Source organism: Emydura macquarii, unplaced genomic scaffold (assembly GCF_026122565.2).
Source record: "Emydura macquarii macquarii isolate MOO-44397 ecotype Brisbane River unplaced genomic scaffold, CSIRO-AGI_Emac_v2 contig_3450, whole genome shotgun sequence".
Taxonomy (NCBI): domain Eukaryota; kingdom Metazoa; phylum Chordata; order Testudines; family Chelidae; genus Emydura; species Emydura macquarii.
In genome coordinates, this window is record NW_027133587.1 from 132,895 (window position 1) to 155,158 (window position 22,264).

The 22,264-nt window shown below is 45.3% G+C and overlaps 2 pseudogenes; one reads left to right on the forward strand and one right to left on the reverse strand.

The window, feature by feature from the left end:
• Window positions 1-5,766, forward strand: part of LOC137144291 (zinc finger protein 850-like) — a 91,106-nt pseudogene extending 85,340 nt beyond the window's left edge.
• Window positions 5,767-19,813: 14,047 nt separating this feature from the next.
• Window positions 19,814-22,264, reverse strand: part of LOC137144315 (zinc finger protein 850-like) — a 36,066-nt pseudogene continuing 33,615 nt past the window's right edge.

A 22,264-nucleotide genomic window follows, 5' to 3' on the forward strand; every position in this document is an offset into this window, starting at 1 on the left:
AACACAATTTGTTGTTTAAGTACATCAGAAGCAGGAAGCTTGCTAAACAAAGAGTGGGGCCACTGGACAATGGAGGTGCAACTCAAGGATCATAAGTCCACTGTGGAGAAATTAAATGAATTCTTTGCTTTGCCCTTCACTGCAGCAGATGTGAAGGAGATTCCCAAACCTGAGCCTTTCTTTTTAGGTGACAAATCTGAGGAACTGTCCCATATTGAGGTGTCATTAGAAGAAGTTTTGGAACAAAATAATAGATAAAACAGTAATAAGTCACCAGGGGCAGATAGTATCCACCCAGGAGATCTGAAGGAGCTCAGATATGAAATTGCATAGCTACTAACTGTGATATGTAACCTATCATTTAAATCAGCTTCTCTACCAGATGACTGGAGGATAGCTAATGTGATGCCAATTTTTAGAAAAGGCTCCAGAGGCAATCCCGGCAATTACAGGCTGATAAGCCTAACTTCAGTACCAGATTTGTTGGAGAAGAGTCAACATGGGTTTTGTAAATGAAAATTATTCCTCACCAAGCAATTAAAAGTCTTTGAGTGGGTCAACAAGCATGTGGAAAGGGATAGATCACAAGACAGAAAATATCACATCCCCTATGAATCCATAGAATGCCCACATCTAGAATACTACGTGCAGTTCCTGTCACCCCATCTCAAAACAGATACATTGGAATTGGAAAAGGGACAGAAGAGGGCAACAAAATTGATTAGGGGTATGGGACAGTTTACATATGAGGATTAAAAAGTCTGGGATTTTTTAGCTTGGAAAAGAGGCAACTAAGGGGGGATATGATACAAGTAGAGATTCAAACCGTTAAAATTTCATAATGGTTGAAACAAACCATCAACATCACATGTAATAATATACAGAGTGAATATCCTTAAACCAAACTCTTAAGTTCTCAAGCAGAGTTTTTCTTATTTTGCCATCTGAAAATGTGATTATTGGTGGAGATATTTTGGGATGGTTTGTGTATTTACAGTGAAATTGATATTTACCAATACAACTCTAATCATTCAAAGCCTTCCAGTTTGAATCCATAGTATGTGCTGAATTTAAAGCATGGAGGTAGTGTTCTTGAAGCACTAGAGATTAGAGATTGCCAGAACATGAGGAGTTTCTGGCATTCTCTCTTCCACCACAGCCAATTTCCAACAATGTTTGGCCTCCCCTTTTCCATTCCTGTTTCTCCCAGCAGGTGATGGGATGCTGAGTGAGAATGAGGAGCTGAAATCTCAGCAGGAAGATGTTGAGCAAGTTGAACAACGCAGGGCATTATTGGAAATCACTAAAGAGGATGTGTCCAGGAATCCTGAGCAGGGAAAAGATGGTGAGAGTCAGCACAGGCCAGAGAAGAGGCAGGGAAACAAGCCAAGGGAGAAAATAAATAAATCCACTAATAGTTCAGGACCGCACAAGTCCAGCAAGGAAACCGCAGCCCAGCAGCAGATCCATGCAAAAGAGAGAAACACATGCTCTGAGTGTAGGAAAACTTTTCGTAACCGCTCAGTCCTTATTAAACATCAGAGGATACATACAGGGGAAAGACCCTATGAATGCTGTGAGTGTGGGAAAAACTTCACTGAGAGCTCAGGCCTTATTAAACATCAGAAATTCCACACGGGGGAGAGACCCCATAAATGCTGTGAGTGCGAGAAAACCTTCACTCAGAGCTCAGACCTCATTAGACATCAGAGAATACACACGGGAGAAAGACCTTACGAATGCAGTGAGTGCGGAAAAAGCTTCACTCAGAGATCATCCCTTATTAAACATCGGAGAATCCATACAGGAGAGAGACCCCATGAATGCTATGAGTGTGGGAAAAGCTTCACACAGAGCTCAGGCCTTATGAGACATCAGAGAATCCACACTGGGGCGCGATCGTATGGATGTGCGGAGTGTGGAGAAAGCTTCACGAGGCGCTCAAACCTTATTGTACATCAGAGAATCCACTCAGGGGAGAGACCCTATGGGTGCTCTGAGTGCGGGAAAAACTTCATTGACAGCTCGTCACTTAAGAAACATCAGAGAATCCATATGGGAGACAGACCTTACGAATGCAGTGAGTGCGGGAAATCCTTCACTCGCAGTTCAAACCTCATAACACATCAGAGAATCCACACAGGTGAGAGACCTTACGAATGCCGTGAGTGCGGGAAAAGCTTTAGGGACAGCTCACTCCTTATTAAGCATCAGAGAATCCACACAGGGGAAAGACCCTATGAATGCTGTGAATGTGGGAAAAGCTTCACTCACAGCTCAGACCTTATTAAACATCAAAGGATCCACACGGGGGAGAGGCCCTACGAATGCTTTGAGTGTGGAAAAAACTTCAATAACAGCTCAGCACTCATGAAACATCAGAGAATCCACACAGGAGAGAGACCCCATAAGTGCTGTAAATGTGGGAAAAGCTTCACTCACAGCTCAGACCTTATTAAACATCAGAGAATCCACACAGGGGAGCGGCCCTATGGATGCTCTGAGTGTGGGAAAAGGTTCACTTGGCACTCCAACCTCATAACACATCAGAAAATCCACACAGGAGAGAGACCCTATGAATGCAGTGAGTGCAGGAAAAACTTCATTGACAGCTCATCACTTAAGAAACATCAGAAAGTCCATATGGAAGACAGACCTTATGAATGCTGTGAGTGTGGGAAAAACTTCAGTCGTAGCTCAGACCTTATTAGACATCAGAGGATCCACACCTCATAGAAACACTAGATTCTCTGAGTGTTGGAAAAGCTTCTGTTAGAACTCGGTACCTACTTATCATCAGAGAGTTTGCAAGAGAAATAAACACCATAAAGACCTTACCTAGGACTGACAAATGATCTTTTTTTCTTTTAAAAAAATGATTTTGCTAATTTTCTCTTAAAGGCTTTTTGAACTATTTGAACTACCGTATTTCCCCATGTATAAGACGCACCTTTTTTCGAAAACTTTGGGGTCTAAAAACTGGGTGCGTCTTATACAGTGGTTTTAGATTTTTTTACCGTAATACTTTTTTTTTTCAAATTTCGGGCCCCAAAATTAAGGTGCATCTTATACATGGGAGCATCTTATACATGGGGAAATACGGTATGTACGTGGTATCTTGGGTCCCCCAGGTGGGTTGCTTTTACCTAAAATTACTTTTATATTAGATTTAAGCACACACACATACCCACATTTGCTGCAACGGTAGGTTTAGAACATTTTGTATTTACCGAAGTTTGAAATGATTTTGAAGAATTAACAGCTAGGCTTTCAGGGGCCCTCCTTCTGTCCGGCAGCTGGGGCATTTAGGTGTTAAATTTTTGTCCCAAAAATAGCTTTCTCGGATTGCTTTAAAATGATTTTAAAATAATTTCTAACTTAAAGAAAGCACGTAACTTATAGTGGGTTACCATAGAACCTCCTTATGGGGTATCAATTTTGTTAATATTTGAGAATTATTTTTAATTATTAAAGCATTTTTACTTGTAACAACAACAAAACTTACATGTTAGAGGCACTTAAAACCAAGCATGACTGTTTCAACTTTTTAAATTTTTAAGAAACACAAATTTTTTTTTAATTTTAATTAGCAAAACTGCAAACATGCAGCTGCACTGACTTGCCTTTTAGGGCCTAAGATTATTTTTTGCTGTGTGGTGTTTGGTGTACAGCTAGCCCTGGCTGAATGCATAGAATGGTTGATGGCAACACTGTTACAATTTGGGGTACACACAGGAATGTTAAATTTTGGATTACAACAAGGGTAACCTCAACTAGCTTTATTTAGATAACATTACCTGGGCTTCAAGTCTACTAGGATTTTCCGTGGAGTTAACTAGCTTGATGTAAAACCACAACTATTCTTGCAGTAAAGACATTGCCCATTTATAATAGCTGGGGTTGTCTAGCACATTTACTCATAAGCTCACCTAAGCTCCATCACTTTTCCTTGTCTAAAGAAACCTGGAGCATCTCATTTGTACTGTTGCTCCCACAGCAAAGTGAGTGTTAGAGTCACCAAGTTCCTCTTTGGGCAAAAATTTCTGTTTGTTCTCATGTTGCTGTGGGGGGTGGTGAATATCAGTTATTTTTTGTACCATTTTCTCACTTAAAATATGTTTATAGCAAATTTTGTGATGCAGTAGAACCTTAAAGATACAAACACCAGAGTTACGAACTGACCGGTCAACTGAGCATCCTGTGAAACCGGAAGTAAGCAATCAGGCAGCAGCAGGCCGGGGGGGCGGGGGAAGAGAAATCAAATATAGTACTGTGCCTATATTGCAAGGTTGGCATTCAGAGCACAAACAGTCTGGGGTCTGCACTGTTCCTGTAAGCCAAGGACACTGTTTTCACACCCCCCTTTCCTCCTACTCCAGAGCCTGGGAAAGAAAGCTCCCTGCTGATGCAAGAAACTGAAGGTTGCAGCCAAAGCCTGGCCTGGAGGAGTTTTAAAGGGCCACAGCCTATGCACCGATGCGGCCCAAGCTTTGCCTCTGGGAGTGCAAGGGGCAGGGGAGGGAGGGGCACTGGCAGCCATCTGGCACCAACCCCCTGCCATGTGCTGCCTCTGGAGCATGGCAAGCAGTGCACTGAGCAAGGTGAACTCTGGGGAGAGGTGGCTGAAGGCTGGGGCTTGCAGCAGACCCCCCCAGTTCAGCCCAAAGGCAAGAAACAGGAATAGGGCAGGGAGCTGCTTGCAAACCAGGCAGTGTTCCAGGTGCCACCTTTGCCGAGATCTCTCCCAGCCTCAGCTGGAAGACACTGATTGCAGGGTACTATACCATGATGTTTCGTTCAGAGTTACAAACAACCTCCATTCTCGAGGTGTTCGTATCTTTGAGGTTCTACTGTAGTTGAAGGCAATGGGGTGTGTCAGAGGAATTCCCTCCTTCCCCATCACCCCAGAAGGGTTACCTTCTGCAAGAGCAATGCAGAATTTATCTTCACATTCTATCCCTCCACCTCCCATAGTTTCCTGTAACAGTGTTGTGAGCTCTTGGTGCTTGGGAATCATGGTTTGATTTCTTTGATCATAAATCAGACTCATTAGGGTTATGGGTGAAAGTGTCACAGACCTGGTGTGACACCCCACACTCCCCATGGTCACCCTTATAATGTAATTGTGTATTGTTTAATGCAAAGTATGTCATGGAAGGTGTTTTTTGAATGCTTATGACGTACTGAACATTCTTATTATAGTGACCTGTTTGTTGCAATGTCATGGGTTTGGTTATGAGGCTTCACTATATGATACTCCCAAAGATGTGACCTCATGGCTTAAAACATATCCCAGCAAGACTCTGAGCAGAGGGGCAGGTCACACCTCTTTAAGGCTCGTATAGAACAAACCCAGCTCCACATTCCAGGAGCAAAGGACTGGCCTAGACGTCAACAAGGGAACCAACAAAGGAGTTCACTGACTCAGGGCATGGAAGAAACCGTGCACAGACATTGTTTGTCACCTGACCCTGAAGGGGGGGGGTGAAGGAACATTTTAAAAAGGGGAGACATTTTGCCAGTCTCTCTCTGTCTTCCACCTCCATCTATGAACACCATCAAGAATCTGAAGTGCTGACCAAAGAGGGGAGTCTGGCTGAAGGAAGTTGGCCAGCCTGTGGTGAGAATCATCTGAGTTTGTAAGGTTGCTGAAAGTGTTAAGCTTAGTTTAGAATTTGTTTGGCTTTTGTTTATTTTGACTAAATCTGACTTGCTTTCCTCTGACTTATAATCACTTATGGAGTTAATAAATGTTTGTTTATTTTACCTGAATCAGTGCATTTGGTTTGAGGTGTGTAGGAGGCTCTGTTTGAAGTGATGAAGCTGGTGCATATCAATTTCTTTGTTAAACTGATTATAGCCAGGAGGTGTGGCCTCCTGATATTGACTCAGAGGGAGAACCAAACCCACACTGGGGGTGGGAATCCAAAAGGACACCACCTGACCAGAAGAAGGTTGGCGGGGCTAGGCCTTTAAAACCCAGGTCTGCTCGCTCAGTCAGGCCCAAGCAGCTGAAGGAGAAGGATGCCTCTCCCTTGGGGCTTGAGCCTAGGGCCGCGTGACACGCCCACTTAGAGGAGAAGCTGCTGGATCTATCCACAGCGTGGGGCCCTGTGGATCCGGAGGAGCTGTCCACTGCATGGGACCCGGAGGAAGGCCTGCCCGAGCTGCCTGCTGCCTGGGACCCAGAGGAAGGCCTGCCCGAACTGCCTGCTGCCAGGGACCCAGAGAACCTGCCAGAGCTGCCCACTGCCTGGGGGCCTGAGGACTTGGAGGAGCTGCCCTCCGCCAAGGGCCCCACGCAGTTTCTGGACCTGCTGCTGATTGACAGGGAGGGACTCGTGGGACTCCCGCATGCCTTCTACCCCAGCTACCCAGAGGGAGACGACGGATCCCAGGTACTCTAGGGACAGGGCGGGAGGAAGAAGCCCAGGGAAGCCGACTGCGGTCTCGCTGAGCTGACGTTTGCGGTGAGTCGGCGCGTTTCAGCTGGAGCCCCACTGACCCAGTGATGGGACACTCCATCACTGATAGGGCCCTGGGCTGGGACGCAGTGGAGATGGGTGGGCCTGCATCCCCCTCCCCTCACCCTGCCCTGGGGTGGATGCCAGCTGAGCATCAGAACCTGTCCCTTACTGCCTGCCCTGCCCTGCCTAAGGGCTGGACCATAGACTGCTCCTCACCCTGCTAAGGACTTGAGTGTGTGTGTGTTCTTCTGCCTGCCCTACCAGACAGGCCAGGCCATAGACTACTTACTCGCCCTGCTAAGGACTAGAGACTGCTGTCCCTTTGCCCTGCCTCACCAAAGGGCCGGGCCGTAGACTGTTGCTCGCCCTACCAAGGCTCGAGTCTGTGTGGCTTTGTTTGCTCGAGACTGTTTCCTGGCCTGCCCTCCAGGGGTGGAGGCTAGGCTCTAGACCACCTCCACACCCTGCTGAGGTCTGAGGGTTGTTTCCCGCTGCTGGCCCTTCCCTGACGGAGGGCCGGACCATAGACTGCCAGTGCACCGCATGGGGGCGAGAGACTGTTCCCCAAAAGGGGCGACCTGAACCCAGGCTCGCCCTACTGAGGGCCGGAGGTGGCCCCTTAACTCGGACTCCCCAAAGCCATAGGTGCCAGGAGGTGTGGACTCCCTCTGAGATTGACTCACAGGGAGAGTCCCCGGCACCGCCCCCTACAGGGGAATTTCTACACTGATGAACACACATATGAGCTTGCATTGTAAGACGGAGGTTCCTAGGGTTGCATCTGGGACTGGGGATATTAGCTGGGGTCATTCTATTGCATAATCCAAAAAGTGGCTGGCAAGAAGCACTCAAGAGGCTCCAAGAGTGGGAGATTGGGGTGACAGAGCGATTCACCAATCCAGATCGCACTAAGGAAAGTCACACCTGGAATGAGAAATTTTAATGGATCTAAAACTGTAGATCATTCTTATTTTAAACCCCACGTTTCATCCTGTTGTTTTCCTTCTGAGTTGGGATTGTTTGTAGATGGGAAGGCTGGCTGTTTTTTCTCATGATGATGATGCTAAAACTTTCCTAAATAACATGACTCTACAATTATGAGACTGCATGGAGTGAAGCAGGTTTCAAAGGCTGAGCAGAGAACATGATGGGAAAATCTGTTGCCTGAATCTGAGTCATTAGATGTATCCTGCTCTGGAATTTAACTTTCTGTGAAACCAAAAGGGTCTTACAACCTATGTGAGATGTGGGTTTTGTCTTGCTTCCCCAAAGGCCATTTGCTTATATAAATGGATATTAGTTTTGTTTGACTTAATATAACAGATTTATTGTGAACTTTGAAACAAATGACGATTTGGTAAAATAGGATATGTCTACACTGATTCTGCTGTGTCACGCTCCACGGATCGACGCAGTGGATCGATTGAGTGGGCAGTGGAGACCTGCACAATCGATCCCGGAAGAGCTCTCCGGCCAACGCAGAAAATCCATCCCCCCGAAAAGAGTAGCGCTGTGTCGACTGGAGGGCATTTCCTCTTGACGCAGCACAGTGAAGACACGATGGTAAGTGAAAGTTAGTAAATCAACGGGAAATACGCAAGTTGCAGTACAGAGCTTGCGTATCTCCCATCGACGCCACTGGCAGTGTAGACATAGTATAGGCACAGTGTAGGCACCAGGCATAGTCTGGTTTGCTTTTACTTTTTTCCCACACTACTGTGATGAAAATGATGAGCAGGGGGGTTGAAGTAGATGACCTCCTGAGGTCCCTTCCCACCCTAATCTTCTATGATTCTATGATATGGAGAAAGTTCAAGTGCAGTTCAGTCAACAGGAGAGAATACTCCAAGCTATTGGACATGTTGACAAAGAAAGAGCAGTGTTTTGAAATCTCCACTCTGAAATTGTGAACAACAGCAGGCCCCAAATTATGCAATTATGACGTAAGTGCATACAATCACAGTGGTGTTCAATTGCTTGGGTCAATATCGCCTCAGACGATCCACTGAGAGAATTCCAAAGTAAGTGACTTGTAACTATGCAAACTACCCTTGTATTTGGTCCTTAAATGGTTGTGTCCCAGGCCCTACAGCATATTACCCCTAAAGATGTCGCCTGGTTAAACTTGTGAATTAGGAAATGCTGTCCTGAACTCTGCAGATGTGGAGGAAATAGAAGTGATTCTTTGATGAAAATCATCTTTTATAAGTGCTGTAATTTATGTATAAAACAAAATCACTGTTCAATGTGAGACAGCTGCAAAAAAATAACTATTTTTCTAAGTGAATCTCATCGAGATTCTGATCTAGGCCTGTGTCTGGTTCCTAACTTAGACCTTTGACACCAGTTTAAAGAAATAAAAACTTGGCATGTTTGAGACACCAGTCTTCACTAAAACGGATAAGATTTGGGGTGGTTTGTTAATGATTCTACTACAGAGAAATGTAAATGTTTCCTGGCCAAGGCTAAGGATTTGCAAGAACTCAGGTAGAAACAGCAGGCACCCACTTGTTCATTTTCACCCTAGAGAAGAAACCATGGGGCACCATGACCCAGGTAAAACGGTTTTTCTAACACCACTCCCTAGCTCCGTGGCATTGATTACTGTTCCAAGGAATGATGTGATTAGATTGGGAGCAATAGTCCTCTACTATTTGGATCCAAAGTTGCAGAAGGCAAAGTGAGAAACGGTAGATGCCTTCCGAGGACCTTCCTTCCCTACGGATCCCAATCTTGCTGCCTTGTTGGACAACAGGGACTTTCGTGCTGTAGAAGTCATGGTAACCAATGAAGGAATGAACGTCTCACGCCCAGAGTTCAGACTGCAGCATTCACAAATTTTGAGTCCTGATTCTATGCATTTGTCTCTTAGTTTTGCATTTTTGTGTTTTATGCATTTGTAGCACTTCTTCTCCACTTCCTGCTACTTTAGAAAAATACCAAGTGTGAAAAAAGAGCAGAGGTGCTTTAAATCTTGATGCAAACCTACCCACATAGGAGACCCCTTCCACAAACACTTATGGCAGAAAACCCAGAAATAAATGAACTAACAGAAGAGGAAGGCACCTATGTTGGGGTAAAGCACAGTGGTTCTCTTGGTCTCAACTGGGATTTAAAAGAAAGCACATATGATAAGATTTTGCAGTCTTTAGATATGCTATGGTTACCCAATGAAAAATAAATTAAACATCAAGTTATTGGTTAAGAGTAAGACACTAATAATGTGATAACCTGAACTATATTGGAAAACTGAAGGATATACAGATTTTCCAGACTGGCATTGCCTCTTATTCTGCTTCATTCCAACAGGACTGGGCATGTTTTCTGTATCCAAGGCATACTTCTGTGACTCGTCAGTGCCTAGGAAGCAACCTGAAAATGCCAAGGTCAGGGCAGGCTGTAAAAGGAGAGCAGATTCTCCCAGCACTGGTGGGTGGCACTGAAGCCAGACTTCCCAACCAGCCACAAACAGTGCTTCTGATTCCCCACTCTGGTTATAAAGAAGCCAAAACAAAAATATACACAGCCCCCTTTACTGCATTCTAGTCTCTGCCTCCCAGTAGGTCCAGTAAAGAGATCAGTTATTTAAAACTCTATGCTTTTTACCAAAAAGGTTTCTCCTGACCCCAAAGGGTCAGCCACAGTACCAGATCAATATAGGTTCGAATCTTACCCAAAATCCCACGCTGCCAGCCAATCCTTTAGTAACTAAAACTAAAGGTTTATTGTAAAAAGAAACAAACAATAAGAGAAATGTTAAAGGATTAAATCAATCACATACATACAATTGATTTGAAAGTCCATATATATCAGATTTCTAGTAGAATTATGGAGTTTGCAGGCTTGTGTAGTCCCTCTGGTGTACATCCAGCACATGGATGGATCTCAGTCCTTTGTTTCACAGCTTCAGTTCAGTTGTAGATGAGTTGATCCAGAGGTAGGTGAAGAACTGACTGAAGACAAAATGGATGTCGTGCAGCTGACCTTTATGTCCTTTGGCCTTTGCCATGCTGCTTGTGGAAATTTACAGGAATAAGATGGAGTCCAGGGTCACATGAATATCCCTGGCTTCTCCCTCAGGCCCACTGTACCTGTGAGTTTCCTTAATGGGCCATTAAGCAGGCGCTTGTGCTGCAGCCATCCTCTCTGGGGTGTCGCCCAGACACAGCACAATTTGAAATACAGATATATCAACCATATCCATAACTTCCATTACACATATAACACATGAACATAAACATTATCATCTTACTTAGCACATTATAGCCTTTCTAACAGTAGCTGACACGGCATATCTCATATGAATTATGATTTTGACACACTGATGTTAAAAAATATAATAAATGCCCCTGTCCCCGCTCCCCCCAAATCCAGCCAGCGTGACAGATGGATGGAAGGGTGGGTTCGTGGATGGCTGGCTGGAAGGGTGGATGCGTGACAACTTCATATCTGATTTACCACTGAGGGAGACCTCAGCGGAGGCAACATAAAGGGGGGTAAACTTGAATAATCAACCAGAAAGACCAGGGTAAAGGCTGAAGTCCTTCATTTTTAGGTCAACAAGGTGTCTAAGAGAGAGAGTGGTCCCTTGTGGGAAGGGCATCATGACATCAATGACAAGGCATACCAGTATTCCTATACCTGATAAAACCTGTTCTGTGGAGTGCTGGACCAGCTACCCCATCACTTGGTTCCTGGACTACAGCTACTGTTCCTACTACACAAGCTGAAATGCTTGGTAACAGTGACCATATCATAATCAAATGTAACATCTGTGGGCAGTTGGGGGGTACCAAAGCAACCCACCACGGTAGCATTTAAGTTTAGAAAGGGGAACTACACAAGAATGAGGAAGATAGTTAAACAGAAATTAAAAGGTACAGTGCCAAAAGTGAAATCCCTGCAAGCTGCATGAAATCCTTTTAAATATACCATAATAAAGGCTCAAATTAAATGTACATCCCAAATTAAAAAACATAGTAAGAGGACCAAAAAAGTGCCATCCTGACTAAACAACAAAATAAAAGAAGCAGTCAGAGGCAGAAAGGCATCCTTTAACAAGTGGAAGTTAACTCCTATTGAGGAAAATAGAAAGGAGCATAAACTCTGGCAAGTGAAGTGTAATTAGGAAGGCAAAAAAAGAATTTGAAGAACAGCTAGCCAAAGACTCAAAAAGAAACAGCAAACATTTTTTTAAGTACATTAGAAGCAGGAAGCCTGCTAAACAACCAGTGAGACCACTGGATGATCGAGATGCTAAAGGAGCACTCAAAGAAGATAACCGTACACCCTACAAAAAGTCCAACCCAGGAACCTATCTCTGCAACAAACCCCGTTGTCAGCTCTGCCCACACATCTACTCTAGTGACAACATCACTGGTCCTAACCACATCAATCACACCATAAGGGACTCATTCACCTGTACGTCCACTAATATTATACATGCCATCATGTGCCAGTAATGCTCCTCTGCAATGTACATTGGCCAAACTGGACTATCACTACACAAAAGGATAAATGGACACAAATCAGACATACAAAATAATAACATCCATAGAATCATAGAATATTAGAGTTGGAAGGGACCTCAGGAGGTCATCTAGTCCAACCCCCTGCGCAAAGCAGGACTAACCTCAGCTATATCATCCCAGCCAGGGCTTTGTCAAGCCTCAGCTTAAAAACCTCTAAAGATGGAGATTCCACCACCTCCCTAGGTAACCCATTCCAGTGCTTCACCACCCTCCTAGTGAAAAACTTTTTCCTAATGTCCAACCTAGACCTCCCACCCTGCAACTTGAGACCGTTGCTCCTTGTTCTGTCATCTGCCACCACTGAGAACAGCCTAGCCCCATCCTCCCTGGAACCCCCTTTCAGGTAGTTAAAGGGCTATCAAATCCCCCCTCATTCTTCTCTTTTGCAGACTAAACAAGCCCAGTTTCCTCAGCCTCTCCTCATAAGTCCTGTGCTCCAGCTCCCTAATCATTTTTGTTGCCCTCCGCTGCACTCTCTCCAACTTGTCCACATCCTTTTTGTAGTGGGGGGCCCAAAACTGGACACAATATTCTAAATGCGGCCTCACCAATGCCGAATAGAGGGGAATAATCACTTCCCGTGACCTGCTGGCAATGCCCCTCCTAATGCAGCTCAATATGCCATTAGCCTTCTTGACAACCAGAGCACACTGCTGACTCATATCCAGCTTTTTATCCACTGTTACGCCCAGGTCCTTTTCTGCAGAACTGCTGCCTAGCTCGTTGGTCCCCAGTCTATAGCTGTGCATGGGATTCTTCCTTCCTAAGTGGTGGACTCTGCACTTTTCTTTGTTGAACCTCATTAGATTTCTTTTGGCCCAATAAACCAGTGGGAGAACACTTTAATCTCCCAGGGCACACTGTCACTGACCTGAAAGTCGCCGCACTTCTCCAAAAAAACTCCAAAAACAAACTTCAAAGAGAAACTGCTGAGTTAGAAATTGTGGAAACGGAGAGAAAAACTCTCTGATAGATTCGGTTTGGGATGCAGGGGGTTAGCGAGACAGTGATGATTCTGGGGGTTTGCTTAATCAATAAACCCTTTATTTTACAATAAACAATCCTATCCTTATAATAAAACAGTTCTATTTTTATAATAAACAGTTTCACAGCAAGCAATTGCACAGCAAACAGTGATAGCAAAGGGCAGGAGAACTCCGTGAGCGAAAGGACAAAATGCGCCACCCAAGACTTTAGCGTTTTGTAATCTCCCCTGGATCAACGCATGGCTGCCAGCATGTGACACTAGGGTGCCCGGTTTTGGAATTCCCCAAAGAAGTTACAAGACAAACACAACAGAAAACAGTTAATCCATACTCACAAACATTATATACAGGTATACCATGCTGGCCAAATTCAGTTGCTGTTTGCTTTAGATACTGCAGACGGGAGAGAGCCACTGTGAGTGATCAGTTCACAGAGAAGCAGGCTGGGGAAGATGCATCAGCCCACCGAGCCAACACGACCAGGAGATATGCAGGATGCCGGGTGGATTCAATTCCTCTCTGCCTTCTGCCACCTGGGTTTGAACTTTTATAGTTTCCCCTGGTCAGCAGAGGCTAAGCCCCATTGGTTGCTATTTGTTGCATGACCTTCTAAGGTCATGGCTTGGAGTTTAGCCAACCAGGTGCTCCTGATTTCCCGGGCAGGTATGAACCAGCCAACCAGGTGATTACAATTATCCTGGGCAGTTGCTGACCATGCACCAGCAGGTGAGGTCACTTCATTTCCTTATGAGGAGACAGGTACATGCGGCTCGTGCTGCTGAGTCAACCCTCCCTAGGCTGCCTCTTTATCCATGGGGGGGGGGGGCAGTGCACATGGCGCTGGAGATGCCACTATGCGATTTTGTCTCCACAGAAATGATCTGCAAACTTGACACATTCAAATTGGGTTTAAACAGAGATTTGGAGCGGCTCTCTCATTACAAGAGGTAATTGCTTTGCTCACCCATTCTCACCTCCTCCTCAATGACTGTCATTAGCCCTCGAGTACCCACCTTTCATCCACCTCCCTCATTGTATATCTATGTTTCCTATTTACTGTATCATTTTACCTCTGCATCTGATGAAGTGAGCTGAGTCTCATGAAAGCTTATGCCTACAAAAATTAAATGTGTTAGTCTTTAAAGTGCCACAGAACTCTCATTGTTTTTTTTTTAAAGAAGATAAGATTATTGCGGAGAAACTAAATGAATTCTTTGCATCCGTCTTCACGGCTGAGGTTATGAGGAAGATTCCCAAACCCAAGCCATTCCTTTTAGGTGAGAAATCTGAGGAACCTGTCCTAGACTGACGTGTCATTAGAAGAAGTTTTAGAGCAAACTGATAAATTAAACAGTAACAAATCACCAGAACCAGATGGCATCCACCCACGCATTCTGAAGGAGCTCAAATGTGAATTCGCAGAACTACTAACTCTGGTATGTAACCTATCATTTAAATCAGCTTCTGTACCAGCTGTCTGAAGGATAGTTAATGTGACGCCAATTTTTTAAAACGCCTCCAGATGTAATCATGGCAATTATAGGCCTTAAAGCCTAACTTCAGTACCAGGCAAATTGGATGAAACCATAGTAAAGAACAGAGTTATCAGACACATAGATGAATGTGATTTATTGGGGAAGAGTCAACATGGTTTTTGTAAAGGGAAATCATACCTCACCAAGCTACTAGAATTCTTAGAGGGGGGTCAACAAGCATGTGGACAAGGGCGATCCAGTGGATATAGAGTACTTAGATTTTCAGAAAGCTTTTGACAACCTCCTCATCAAAGTCTCTAAAGAGAAGTAAGCTGTCATGGGATCAGAGGGAAGGTCTTCTCCTGGATCGGTAACTGATTAAAAGATAGGAAACAAAGTGTAGTAATAAATGGTCAGTGTTCAAAATGGACAGAGGTAAATAGTGGTGTTCCCCAGTATGGGGAACTGTATGGGGCCAGTGCTGTTTAACATACTCATAAATGATCTGGAAAAAGGGGTGAACAGCAAAGTGGCAAGATTTGCAGATGATACAGAACTATTCAAGATAGTGAAATCCAAAGCCGACTGCAAAGAGGTACAAAGGGATCTCACAAGTCTGGGTGACTGGGCAACGAAATGGCAGATGAAATTCGCTGTTGATAAATGCAAAGTGATACTGGAGGGGCCAGGAGGTGTGGCCTCCCTTGGAGATTGACGGTGAGGGATGGCCAATTCCCTTTCGGGGATGGAACCTGGAAGTCCATCCCTACCTGACTAGAAGCGGAGAGGCGGGCCAGGAAAAGGAAGTATAAAGGGCGGGCCTTCCAGTTCAGTTGGGAGCAGGCAGTTGAGGGAGCCCCTGAGCTAGAGGAGAGCCCTGGGCCTTGCGACCTGGAGGATCTGCCCTCCACGGATGGCCCCGAGGAGCTGCCAGACTGGCTGCTGATCAACGAGGCTGAAGAGTTTTGGAACCTCCCCCTGGCAGAGTCACCCCAAGGAGATGGAGGATGACTTGGGGGACAAGGTGCTCCAGGGAAAGGGAGGAAGGAAGGAGCCCAGGGGAGCCAGACTCTAGTCCAGCTGAGTTACGGCCTATCACCAAGTCAGCACGTTTTGGCTGGAACACAGCTGACTCAGTGACAGGGCAACCCCATTGCTGCCAGGAACCTGGGCTGGGACGCAGTGGAGTCGGGTGGGCCTGTGTCCCCCTCCCCTCCTTGGGGGAACCTCAGATCACCTTGGGGTGATTGTCCCACCTAGTGCTAGAGACTCATGGCTCTGCCTGCCCACCTTGCCTGAGGGCTGGGCTTTAGACTATTTGCTTGTCCTCCCTAGGGCAGCCGCCTGTTTACCCCATCAGGCGCTGAGCTGCCGGAGAGCCTGGGCTGTGAACTGTTTGCTTGCCCTACTGAGGGTTAGAGACTGCTCCCTTTTGCCTGCCCTGCCCTGTCTAGGGCTGAAGGTTGGCGGGGAGCCCAAGACGGTGGGATTGCCCAGCGGAGCCGAAGGGGCCCGGAACTGCTAACTTCCCCTCCTTTCTGCTAGAACTCCCCACAGGGCATAGAGGCTAATAAAATGTTGGGAATCATTAGGAAAGGGATAGATAAAAAGACAGAAAATATCACATTGCCTCTTATAACCATGCTATGCCTGCATTTTGAATACTGGTTGCCCCATCTAAAAAAGTGTGTGTGTGTGTGTATGTATATATATAGGAATTAGAAAAGGACAACTAAAATTGTTAGTGGTATGGAACAGCTTCCATATGAGGAGAGATTAATAAAATGGGGGCTTTTCAGCTTGGAAAAGAAACAACTAAAGGGGGATATGATAGAGGTCTATAAAATCATGACTGCTGTGGAGAAAGTAAATGAAGTGTTTTTTACTCTTTCTCATAACACAAGAATTAGGGGTCACACAATTAAATGATAGGCAACAGGTTTAAAACAAACAAAAGGAAGTATTTCTTCAAACAACGCACAGTCAACCAGTGGAACTCCTTGCCAGAGGATGTTGTGAAGGCCAAGACTATAACAGGGTTAAAAAAACACTAGATAAGTTGATGGAGGATAGATCCATCAGTGGCTATTAGCCAGGAATGGCTGTTAGCCAGAGGCTGGGAATGGCTGATGGGATGGATCACTTGATGATCACCTGTTCTGTCCATTCCTTCTAAACACCTGGCATTGGCCACTGTCGGGAAACAGGATCCTTGGCTAGATGAACCATTGGTTTGACTCCCTATGTCCATGCTTATGGTCTTAAGTTGAAAGACAGAAAGAGCTGAACAGTTCCAACCCTTTCTCATATTTGTATCTTATTTTTCCTTTCCTATTTTTTCCTCTTTCTTTTGTCTTAACTGGTAGCTATTCTGATCTTCCTATTCTATTAGAGCGTGACATTGTGATCACCTGTAAAAATCCAAAAAGAAATGCACTGGATAAAGTAGTTGCCCGACTCTATATAGCCCTAAAACTCTACCCTATGTAATCACTGAACGTGTGTTTCATTCTGTGAAAATCAACAAATAAATTAAGCCGTCAGCTATAAACCGTTCAATGAGAACTGTTAGTTTTGTGGTTCATTAAAGCCTCAATAAGGTCTGTATCTGCGTTGAGGGTGGCAGGAGAAGGATTAACCACACAAGACTAGTAGGAAGGAGGAAGCTTTAATTGCCTTGGATGTTGTAGTTTAAACATGTACAGTCCTTTTGTTTCGGTACTGAAATATCTAACCAGGTCAGTGTGGGTTGCATTGCCTGGGTGACGTTCTGTGATTGAGGTTCACAACTAAATGGCAAGTTGCCTCCTAGGATTCCTGTTTTAGGATTTGGAGGGATCTAGTGCAGCCTCCTGCTCAAAGCAGGACCAACCCTCAACTAAATCACCCCAGCCAGGACATTGTCAAGATGCACCTTAAAAACCTCTCAGAATAGAGATTTCACCACCTCCCTGGGTAACCCATTCCAGTGCATCACCACCCTCCTAGGGAAAACGTTTTTTCTAATATCCAACCTAGACTTTCCCCTACTGCAACTTGAGACCATTGCTCCTTGTTCTGTCATCTGCCACCACTGAGAACAGCCTAGCTCCATCCTCCCTGGAACCCCCTTTCAGGTAGTTAAAGGCTGCTATCAAATCCCCCCTCATTCTTCTCTTCTGCAGACTAAACAAGCCTAGGTCCCTCAGCCTCTAATGGGTGAATGTATTCAGGATTCCCAGCATCCCCTCTTTTGGGGAGCCAGGGCCAGCAGGGAATTGGCCCAGTGGAGGGTTCAGAAAAGGGCTGTGAGTTCAAACGCAGTGGTAGAAAACCCCCACTTGCTGGTACCCTAAACACAGAAGCTACCATAGCATAGTCCATTCCGTGGAGAGAGGTAAGTGAATGAAGATGGTTGATTAGTTCAGCTGGTTAACACAAGGTGCTACCAACATCCAAGTTGTGGATTGACCCCTGTATGTTGTGACAGGGCCAGACCAGACAGCTATGAAAGAGTGCTGGAAGGTATGTACGTTAGGCTCAGGCTCCATAAAGCCCTATTCCCTGTGTAACCCAGCTGGGGCTAATACAAGGCAATTGGGCCAATTAGGCCACCTGGAGCCTATCAAAGAAGCTGCCCCAGCAGTTAAAAGCCTCCACTTCCAGCAAGCCAAAGAGGGTTGAAAGGGAGTTAACAGCTGGAGCTGCCCTGCCCTGCCGTAGCTTCAGAGCTTGGGAGCATCTGTTGCTGCCACCATACCAGAGACAGAGAGGTTCCAGCCGGGGAAGACAGAACAACCCTTCACACCAGTACCAGGGAGCGGGCCACAAGCAGTGGGGCTGCAGACAGGCAATCCAGGGAAGGTAGTTGGTCTCAGGAACTAAGCAGTGTGAGACCACTCCTCGCAGGGTCCCTGGATTGGGGCCCGGGGTAGAGGGCAGGCCCAGCCCCCCCCCCCGCTTCCCTCCCAGCCGCACCACCGACGCAGCCATTAAAGTGCAAGACCCACAGGGTGGAATAGGCCCACCCTGCCACAATGTGCTATGCTGACTTTACCTCCAGGGATAGGGCGTGAAATGTAGACCCTGAAATTGTATATGTCCTTCTATGTAACTACTTTTAAACACTTCTCAACCCAACGGCATCTATAGGTGATCTTTCCTACAGACCAACTACATCTGCTCTGTAGGAGAGTATTTTACATTTAATAATATAAATCAAAAAGGTCTTCAGAACTGAAATGGTGTCACACAGTGACCGTGTTGACTCATAAACTTTAAGGTCAGAAGAAACCAATATGGTATCTAGCTTTTCTATCTATATCTCATATATCCAAGAGGGCCAGTGATACTGTCAGAGAGAAGAAGGATTAAGACCAGAGGACCTTGGAGTAATTTAGACCATGCTTTGAGTCCTGCAAGGAAGAGAGGAGAAGCTTGAAGTTGCCTTTAGTCCCAGGCTGAGGTCTTCTGGAGGGTGGGAAACACCCCTTGAGGGAAGCACAGGGATAATGGAGTCATATGCCATTGGCCTGTGATGGGATGGTAGATGGGAGGGTTCTGAGTTATTACAGAGAATTCTTTCTTGGGTGTCTGACTTGTGAGTCTTGCCAATATGCTCAGGTTTTAGTTGATCGCCATATTTGGGGTCAGGAAGGAATTTTTTCCCAGGGCAGATTAGCAAAGGCTCTGGGGGGTTATCATCTTCCTCTATAGCATGGGGCATGGCTCACTTGCTGGTGGGTTCTCTGTACCTTAAAGGCTTTAAACTATGATTTGAGGACTTTAATAACTCAGTCATAGGTTAGTGATACTGTCAGAGAGAAGAAGGATTAAGACCAGAGGGCCTCGGGGTAACCTAGACCCTGCTCTGAGGCATCATAGATCAGAGGGCTTTGAGGTAGCCAAGACCCCACTACAAGGGACTCAGAAAATAGACCAAGGACCTGAGGGAACCTGAAGGAAGAAGAGAGAGTCATCATCTAGGAGTGGTAGCTATCCCGCTTTGCTTACCAATCAGGATACTGTATGGGGCTAGCATAGTTACTGAAGGTTTAGGCTTGGGGAAATTGAGGCTTGCTAAGGAGAGGCATTGTATGGTCCTTGCTATTTGTCTGTGAGATCTGCTTTTCAATAAACAATAGCTCGGCATTGAAGATATTGACAGTTGGTCTTTACTGGCATGGTCACGGGGTGCTCAGCTGTGGACACATAAATTGATCTGAAGTGGTCTCTTGTTTCACAGTGAGCTAGAATAGAGAAAAGTGGGCAACCCATATGGGGAACATGAGAGATCCCGTGAATAATTCAAAGAGCCTTTAAGAGGGAATTAGCAAAATTCTTAAAAGAATAAAACAACTTTTGTCAGCCCTAGATAAGGTTTTTATGGGGTTTATTTCACTTGCTAATTCTCTGGTAAGCAAGGGCTGAGTTCTGATAGAAGCTTTTCCCACTCTCGTAGCATCTATAGTGTCTCTATGAGGTGTGGATCTTCTGATGTCTAATAAGGTTTGAGCTGCGAGTGAAGGTTTTCCTGCACTCACCACATTCATAAGGTCTGGCTCCCATGTGGATTCTTTGATGTTTCATAAGTGATGAGCTGTCAATGAATTTTTTCCCGCACTCACAGCACCCATAGGGTCTCTCCCCTGTGTGGATTTTTTGATGCGTAATAAGGTTTGAACGCCAAGTGAAGCTTTTTCCACACTCAGAGCATTCATAGGGTCGCTCCCCTGTATGGATTCTCTGATGTTTAATGAGGCATGATCTCTGAGTGAAGCTTTTCCCGCACTCACGGCATTCATGAGGTCTCTCCCCCGTATGGATTCTCTGATGTTTCATAAGCGCTGAGCTGTCAGTGAAATTTTTCCCACACTCACAACATTCGTAGGGTCGTTCCCCTGTGTGGATCCTCTGATGTTTAATAAGGTCTGAGCTGTCCGTGAAGCTTTTCCCACACACATGGCACTCATAGGGTCGTTCCCCTGTGTGGATCCTCTGATGTTTAATAAGGAGAGAGCTGTCCGTGAAGCTTTTCCTGCACTCACTGCATTCGTAGGGTCTCTCACCTGTGTGGACTCTCAGATGTGTAATGAGCTTTGAGCTGCGAGTGAAGGTTTTCCCGCACTCACTGCATTTGTAAGGTCTGTCTCCCATGTGGATTCTCTGATGTTTCTTAAGCGATGAGCTGTCGATGAATTTTTTCCCACACTCACAGCACTCGTAGGGTCGCTCCCCTGTGTGGATTCTCTGATGTACAATAAGGTTTGAGCGCCTCGTGAAGCTTTCTCCACACTCCGCACATCCATAGGATCGCGCCCCAGTGTGGATTCTCTGATGTCTCATAAGGTCTGAGCTCTGAGTGAAGCTTTTCCCACACTCACAGCATTCATGAGGTCTTTCTCCAGTGTGGATTCTCTGGTGTTTAATAAGGGATGATCTCTGAGTGAAACTTTTCCCACACTCGCAACATTCATACGGTCTTTCTCCTGTGTGTATTCTCTGATGTGTAATAAGGTCTGAGCTCTGAGTGAAGCTTTTCCCACACTCACAGCATTCATGGGGTCTCTCCCTCGCATGGAATTTTTGATGTTTAATAAGGCCTGAGCTGTCAGTGAAGTTTTTCCCACACTCACAGCATTCGTAAGGTCTCTCTCCTGTGTGTATTCTCTGATGTGTAATAAGGTCTGATCGCTGAATGAAGCCTTTCCCACACTCACAGCATTCATAGGGTCTCTCTCCTGTGTGAATTCTCTGATGTTTAATCAAGACTGAACGGCTGCTGAAAGCTTTCCCACACTCCGAGCATGTGTTGTTTCTCTCTCCTGCATGGACTTTCGGCTGGGCTGTGGTTTCCTTGAGGGACCTGCGACGTACCGAACTATTAATTGATTTATTCATTTTCTCCCTTGGCTTTTTTCCCTGCCTCCTCTTTGGCATCTGCTGAATCTCACAACCTTTTTCCCGCTTATGACTCTTGGAAACATCCTCTTGAGATATTTGCAATAATGCCTTGTGTGTTTCCACTTGCTCAGCCTCTTCCTTCCGAGTTTTCTGCTCCTCATTCTCACTCAGCATCCCATCACCTGCTGGCAGAAACAGGAATAGGATAAGTTCCAGAGGGGTAGCTGTGTTATTCAGTATACAGCAAAAACAACGAGAGTCCTGCAGCACTTTAAAGACTAACAAATTTAATTTCTGCAGGCATAAGCTTTCTTATGAAAAGAAAGCAAGCTTATGCCTGCAGGAATCGGAAAGGGGAGATCAAACCATGTTGGAAATTGGCTGTGGTGGAAGAGGTAATGCCAGAAGCTCCTCATGTTCTGACAATCCCTAGTCCTTAGTGCTCCAAGGAGACTAATCACATGCTTTAAATTAAGCACATACTTTGGTGGATTCAAACTGGTAGGCTTGGAAGGATTAGATTAATTGGTAAATATCAATTTTACTGTAAACACACAAGCCAACCAAAAATATTTTCATCAGTAATCACATTTTCAGATAAGCAAAGTAGGAAAAATGCTGCCGGAGAACTTAGATTTTGGTTTAAGGATCCTTATTCTCTATATTTTTACATGTGATGTTGACAGTTTGTTTCAAGTTATAAAAATTTAACTATTTGAATCTCTACATCTGCTGCCATCGAATCCATATTGTCTGACACCCCTTCCCCCTAGTTTCCTGAAAATGAAATTTTAAATTGATAAAAATTGAAAAAAACCTTACAAAACGGAAATGAAAAAAGAATACAGAATAAAAATTGAATTCCGCCAAGCCTACAAGTTGGTGACCTAAAGGTAAAGTGCCCTTACCCCATTGCTATTCAT